Source organism: Oratosquilla oratoria, chromosome 19 (assembly GCF_046742065.1).
Source record: "Oratosquilla oratoria isolate Oo_2021 chromosome 19, ASM4674206v1, whole genome shotgun sequence".
Taxonomy (NCBI): Eukaryota; Metazoa; Arthropoda; class Malacostraca; order Stomatopoda; family Squillidae; genus Oratosquilla; species Oratosquilla oratoria.
In genome coordinates, this window is record NC_134795.1 from 17151979 (window position 1) to 17159478 (window position 7500).

Consider the following 7500-nt stretch of genomic DNA (forward strand, 5'->3'; position numbering starts at 1 on the left):
GGTAGTGCATGGCGCCGAGCTGGGCCATTTGTATTGTCAAGGTTTAGCTGTCGCTTCGTGGTGGCACATGTGGGTTGATCGTTACGCTTTGTGAGTTCACTGCCGTCTGAGCGTTATCAAACTGTACTTAACATGAGCTGATCACTATGCTCTGTGGATTGATTACTATGTTCTTGTACATGGATCACTAAGACTATGAAATGATCGCTACGGCTCCTGTGTGAGTTCGTGTGTTTGTGTGTCGAGGTTGTCTGCTGTGTTGGTGTGGGTTCATTGCTGTACTTGCAGAAGTTATTTTTTTTTTTTTTTTTTTTTTTTAGTGTATCCCTATGCTTGCATGAAATGGTCACTAAGCCAATTTGGATTGATTCCTTCCGTGAGTTGACTACCGTGCTTATGTGAATTGTTTAGTCTGTGTGATTTATCTCATGTTTACGTGGGGGCTGGTAACTTTTGTGGGGTCCCCACTAGGCTCGTGCGGGTTGAGCGCTGCCTGGCCCCTCTCACTTCGTCTTTGTCTTCCTTTTCTTTATCTTCTTCTTCTTCTTCTTCATCTTCTTCTTCTTCTTCTTCTTCTTCTTCTTCTTCTTCTTCTTCTTCTTCTTCTTCTTCTTCTTTTTCTTCTTCTTCTTTCTTTCTTTTCTTTGTATTTCTTTTTCTTTTTATTCCCTTTTTCTTTTCCGTTTGTTTTCATATGTTCTATATTTCTTCTTCTTTTCTTCTTCTTCTTTTTCTTCTTCCTCTTTTTTTTACGTTTAGCTTTCTCCATTTTCCTTTCTTTATCTTCTGCTTGGACTTCACAATGTGATGATCTTCTTCTTCTTAAACTTCACAATGTGATGATCTTCTTCTTTTTCTTCTTGGGTTTCACAATGTGATGACCTTCTTCTTATTATTATTAGACTTAACAATGTGATGATTTTCTTCTTCTTTTTCTTCTTCTTGGGCTTCGCAATGTGATGACCTTCTTCTTCTTCTTCTTCTTCTTCTTCTTCTTCTTCTTCTTCTTCTTCTTCTTCTTTTTCTTCTTCTTCTTCTTCTTCTTCTCCTTCTTCCTCCCCGTCATCCTCTCATTCCTCTTCCTCTTCTTTCTCCTCCAGTACTCTTTCTTCCTTTCCGCCTCTACCCTTTCTTCTTCTTCCTTCCCTCTTCCTCTTCTTCTTTCCTCCCGACTCTTCCTCCTCTTCGTATTCTAGTCAGCATTGAATTCGAGACCCTCTACTAGAGACTCTCTACTCGCGGAAGTCTGCAATGATGCGTGCAGCGGTGGCGGTGGCGGTGGCGGTGGCCGCGGCGGATCCGCCGAGACTCATGTTTACCATCAAAACATCGCCCCGCGCGGAGGAACGCCACTAACTGTACCGGCACACGCGCGTGCATCGGAGGAGAGAGGGAGGGGGGGAGGGAGGGAGGAAGAGGAGGGAAAACAAAAAGGAATAGGAAGAAGAAAAAGGGGAGGAGGAGGAAGAGGAGGAGGAGGAAGAGGAGGAGGAGGAAGAGGAGGAGGAGGAGGAAGAGGAGGAGGAGGATTACGTGGAGGAGAAGGAGAGGGAGGAAGAGGAGGAGGAGGAGGAGGAGTAGGGGGAGAGAAAAAGAGGAAGAGGAATACGAGGAGAAGGAGGAGGAAGGACGGGGAGAGGAGAAGAAAGAGGAAGAAGAATAGGAGGCAAAGGAGGAGGAGGAGGAGGAGAAGGAGGAGGAGGAGAAAGAGGAAGAGAAATTGGAGGAAGAGGAGGAAGAAGAGGACGGAGGAGGAGGGATAGAAAGAGGAGAACAAAGAGGAAAAGGAATAGGAGGAGGAGGAGAAGAGGAGAAAGAGCACGAAGAGGAGGAGGAAGATGAAGAGAAGGAGGAGGAGGAGGAAGAGGGAGGAGGAGGAGGAGGAGGAGGACGAGGAGGAGGAGGAAGACGGAGGAGTAGGATCCGGGGAAAGAGGAAGAGGAAGAGAAGAAACAAGACCAGTAGGAGGAGGAGGAGGAGGAGGAGGAGGAGAAAGAGGAAGGTGAGAAAGAAGAAGACGAGGAGGAGGAAGAAGAGAAATAGAAGAAGAAGAAGAAGGGGAAGGGGAGGAAGAAAAAGAGGAGGAGAAAGAAGAAGAGGAATAAAAGAAGAAGAGGAAGTGAAAGAGAAGGTAGGGAAGAAGGAAGAGGAGGAGAAGGAAGAGGAGAAGGAAGAGGAGGAGAAGAAGGAAAAGGTAGATAGGTAGTAAGAGTGGATGGGGGAGAGAGAGAAGAAGAAGAAGAAGAAGAAGAAGAAGAAGAAGAAGAAGAAGAAGAAGAAAGAGGAGAATTAGAGGGAGGAGAAAAACGTGAAAGAGGAAAGAAGGAGGCGGAGGGAAGGAGGAGGAGGGGAGGTGGAGGTGGAGGTGTAGGTGGAGGTGGAGGTGAAGATGGAGGTGGTGGTGGAGAAGGAGGAGGAGGAGGAGGAAGAGGAAGAGGAAGAGGAGGAGGAAGAGGGGAGGAAGAGGAGGAGGAGGAGGAGGAAGAGGAGGAGAAGGAGAAAGAGGTGAAACCTGTAGGGGAGGGAGGTGTGGAGGAGGAGGAGGAGGAGGAGGAGAAGGAGCAGCAGCAGGAGGAGGAAGAAGAAGAGGAGGAGGAGAAGGAGGAGCAGGAGAAGAAGGAGGAGGAGGAGAGGAGGGATGGGGAGGAGGAAGGGGAGAAAGACCAGGGGAACAAGGAAGAACAGCACGAGGAGGAGAAGGAAGAGAACGAGGAAGAGGGAAACGGGAAGGGGAAATGGAGGAGGAAGAGAAAAATGAGGAAGAAGAGGAGCAGGGGAAGGAAGATAAGGAGGCGGAGGAGGAGGAGGAGGAGGAGGAAGAGGAGCAGGGGAAGGAAGATAAGGAGGAGGAGGAGGAGGAGGAGGAGGAGGAGGAAGAGGAGCAGGGGAAAGAAGATAAGGAGGAGGAGGAGGGGGAGGAGGAGTAGGAGGAGGAGGAGGAGTACGGAAAGAAGAAGATAATAGAATGAGTAAGAACGGAAGGAGGAATAAGAAGAGGTGGACGAAGATGTAGATTAGGAAGAGGAGAAAGAGGAGGAAGAAGGGGAGGAAGAAGAATAGGAAGAAGAGGAAGACGAAGAGAATGAGGAAGAGGAGGTAGAGGAGAAAAGGAAGAAAAAAAGAGGACGAAGGCCAACATGAGGAGGAAGAAGACGAGGAGGAGAAGGATGAAGAGGAGAAGGAGGAATGGAAAGAGGAAGAGGAGGAAGAAAAGGAAGGGGAAGAGGGTAAGGATGAAAAAGATTATGTAAAAGTAAGAGGAGAAGTAGGAGGAGGAGGAGAAGGAGGAGGAGGGAAGGAGAAGGAGGAGGATGGAGAAGAGAAGGAGGAGGAGGAGAAGGAAAAGGAGTAGGAGGAGGAAGAGAAATAGGAAGAGGAGAAGGAGGAGGAGGAGGAAGAGAAGAAGAAGGAGGAGGATAAGGATAATGAGGAGGAGGACGAGGAGGAAGAGAAAAAAATAAGAGAAAGAGAGTAGGAAGATGAGAAAAGGGGAGGGGAGGAAGAGGAAGAGGAGAATGAGGAGGAAAAGGAGGAGGAGGAAAAGGAGGAGGAGGAGGTGAAATAGGGAGAGGTGGAAGGAAAGGAATGAGGAGGAGGAGAAGAGAGGGGGAGGAACAGGAGATGAGGAAGAGAGGAGAAGAAGAGGAAGAGAACGAGAAGGAAGAAGAGAGTAATCATAAGGACTCACATGGACTAACGAACAGCAAATGGTCCATGTTTCTTATTCGTCTTCTTCTTCTTCTTCTTCTTCTTCTTCTTCTTCTTCTTCTTCTTCTTCTTCTTCTTCTTCTTCTTCTTCTTCTTCTTCTCCTTCTTCTTCTCCTTTTTCTTGTTCTTCTTCTTCATCATCTTCATCTTCATCTTCTTCTTCTTCTTCTTCTTCTTCTTCTTCTTCTTCTTCTTCTTCCTCTTCTTCTTCTTCTTCTTCTTCGTCTTCTTCTTCTTCATCTTCTTCTTCTTCATCATCATCTCCTTCTCCTTCTTCTTCTTCTTATCAATTTTCTTCTTCTTCTTCTTCTTTTTCTTCTTCTTCTCCTTCTTCTTCATCTTCTTCTTCTTCTTCTTCCTCTTCTTCTTCTTCTTCCTCTTCTTCTTCTTCTTCTTTTTTTATCTATATAGGAACAAACAATTCTAGTCGAGGGATTTTTAGCTCGATATCGAAACACTTTCTGAATACCTCTACAATGGAACAGTCGATGACGTTGGATGGTGAACCATTCCGTATATGAACAAGGCGATTGAAGAAAGAGTAATTCGCCACGTTTGTTTGATGTCGTTTTCCTACAATTTTGGATCCATCACTCCTAGTTGAGTTGGAGGTGTCAATTGTAAAATATTTTTCCACATTCATGTTTCCAATTCCTTTGACAATTTTAAAAACCTCAATTACTCCTTTCAGTCTCCGTTTCCAGAGACTGAACATATATAATTCACTTAGTAAGAGGAGGAGGAGGAAGAGGAGGAGGAGGAGGCTGTGGTGGAGGAGGAAGAGGAAGAGGTGGTAGAGGAGGAGGAGGAGGAGGAGGAGGAGAAGGAGGAGGAGGTGGAGGGAAAGGAAGGAAGAAAAGAAGAAAAAAAATGGAGGAGGAGGAGGAGAGGGTAGAGTAGGATGAGATGGAAGTGAAGGAAGGAGGGAAAGGAGGAAAAATGGAGGAGGAGGAGGAGGAGGAGGATATGGTGATGGAGGAGCAGGAGGACATGGAGAGGGAGGAGGAGGAGGTGGTAGAGGAGGAGGAGGAGGAAAAGGAGGAGGAAGTGGTGGGGAAGAAAGGAGGGAAAGAAGGAGGAAAATGGAGGAGGAGGAGGAGGAGGAGGAGAAGGAGAATGAGAAGGAGAAGGAGAAGGAGGAGAAGAAGAAGGAGAAGAAGGAGAAGGAGAAGGAGAAGGAGAAGGAGAAGGAGAAGGAGGAGGTAGAAAAGAAGGAGGTGGAGGGGAATTAGGAGGGAAAAGAAGGAAAATTGGAGGAGGAGGAGGAGGAGGAGGAGGAGGAAGAGGAGGAGGTGGAGGAGGAAGGTGGGAAAGAGGAAGGAAAAAGGAGGAGGAGGAGGAGGAGGAGGAGGAGGAGGAGGAGGAGGAGGGGGAGGATGAGGAGGAGTTACAAGGAGAGACGAACAGCAATAGAACTATTGTTTCTTACATGGCCGTTTAGGAACTTGATTTATTATTATTATTATTATTATTATTATTATTATTATTACTACTACTATCATTATTATTATTATTATTATTAATATTATTGTTATTATTATTATTATTATTATTATTATTATTATTATCATTATTATTATTACTATTACTACTACTATCATTATTATTATTATTATTATTATTATTATTATTATTATTATTATTATTATTATTATTATTATTATTATTATTATTACTATTATTATTATCATTATTATTATCATTATCATTATTATTATTATTATTATATTTAAGGTCAAATCATTCTAGTCTGGGATTTGTAACCAAGTAGATGTCAAAACGTTTTTTGAATATCTCTAAAGAGAAACAATCGATGACCATTCCATATATTAAAAACACGGTCGAAGAAAGAGTATTTTGCTACGTGTGTTTGGAAATATTTTCCTAAAAATTTATACCCATTACTCCTAATTGTACTGGAGGTGTCAATTGTAAAGTATATTCTATGTCCATTTTTTCAATTCCTTTTACAATTTTGAAAACCTCGAGTAGATTCCCTCTCAGTCTCCGTTACGAGAGACTGAACAAATTTAATTCACTTAAGCGCTCTTCGTAAAGCTCGTTCCGCAATCTAGAAATGAGCTTTGTTACTCTACGTTGCAGTCCTTCTAATTTCTCTATATCCTTCTTGTAATATGAACACCAGCACCGAATATAATATTCTAGGTTAGGCCTTACTAGAACATTGTACAGATTAAGAATAATTCCTTCAAATTTAAATTAAAAAGTTCTACCTATAAATCCAATTAATTTGTTGACAGTTCTTATGACCTTCGAGCATTGTTAGGAAAAGGAAACGATGATAAAAAAAAAATGTAAACAAAAAGGAAAACCAGAGGATTGGGTGAACAAAACGGCAAAGAAACCACAAACTAAAATAAATCAAATTGAAAAATAAAATAAAAAGTTAAATGTAAAAACTGAGAAGGAGAAAGAAACAAACCCAGAAGAACAAGTACCTGCTGTGGTCGGGCAGAACGAGGAGGAGGAGGAGGAGGAGGAAGATCCGAGCTCCTTGCAGCGTTGATAAACCGCTCCTGTAGATTTAACTTCCAGAGGACAATTCATGAAATGACTGGATGGCATTAGTAAAGTCGTCTACCTCTTCTTCTTTTTTCCCTCCTTTTTCTTCATAAAAATAGAATATCGTCATAACATTTTTTCTTTAGATTTTTTTCTTTGTTTACTCTGTTACCAAATCTACGGCAAGTGACTTTTGTTTCAAATTTCACACTAAACAGCTTCCGTTTGAAAACATATTCATATATCTTGTATAAAACGAAAGTGACTTAATTTCCAAGTCAAAACGAGTCTTGAAATGTAGAAGAAATTATTTCAAATTCACAGAATCAAACACCTACGTACGGTACAAATTTGGAGCTCCTTTTCTATGTAATATATTTTCTTTAAGAAACATTAACGTTTCTGATTCCACAATATATTCAAAAGACGTCTCAGAATTAGAGTTTTTAGCATCTGTAACACAATTTTTTCTCATTACATTTTTGGATTTAGTTATTCAAGTTTTCTGGGAGCCCTACGAAGGATCTCTCCCCTTGCAAACAGTCAGTGACAACGTGTTCCTGCGATCGTTGTTCCCTGCTTCACGACACACACACCACTAATGCACTTACAAAGCGTTCTGGCCTTCCTCCAACTGCCCGAACACATGCACGAACACACAGACATTTATGCATGGAAACTTCAACTGTTTTTGCACCGCTGTTGAGTGAAGATGGTTCGTTTTTACGAAAGGTAAATGAGAATGCCAGTAAGAAATCTCAACGCGTTTATCGTCATTTTCTTTACTCAAGAAGAGAAAATCGTATTTTAGGGAGATTTGAAAACGTCGACCGGACTCTAAGTTGCCAAACTTTCTTTTCCCTGAGCATTTTTCCTCGCATAAATGTGTCAGTTTCTATTTATAAATTCTCTGAATTTTCAATTAACGAAATATAACTTACAAATATGAAGAACAAAAAAATCCAAGGTAGTCGTTGTGTAATTTCTTGAGGTAGGCTAAGATCGAAAAGTTTCATGAAAAAAGAGGTAAAAAAAAAAAATATGGCAACGCCCGCTTCCCGACATCGTCTGAGCTTGAGTCGAACGACCTCAAAGAGAAAGAAAGAAGCGAAAAAAAGTCATGATAATTTATATTATGAAATGCAAAAGTGCTGTTTTATGATAGATGAAAGTTAAATATATTTACCATCATTTCAAAAGGACAAAAATGGTGTAGATAAAATCAGTGGGACGGAATATATTATCATCTTGTGCAAATAACGAAAAGAT

The 7500-nt window shown here is 42.0% G+C and overlaps 1 protein-coding gene across 1 annotated transcript in view; it reads right to left on the reverse strand.

The window, feature by feature from the left end:
* The window catches only part of LOC143035501 (uncharacterized), a 92156-nt gene extending 85430 nt beyond the window's left edge, over positions 1-6726 (reverse strand). Inside the window, exon 1 of the mRNA XM_076202368.1 lies at positions 6168-6726. The gene's annotated coding sequence lies outside the window, so the exon portion shown is untranslated. The remainder of the gene's footprint in view (positions 1-6167) is intronic.
* Positions 6727-7500: the final 774 nt, after the last annotated feature.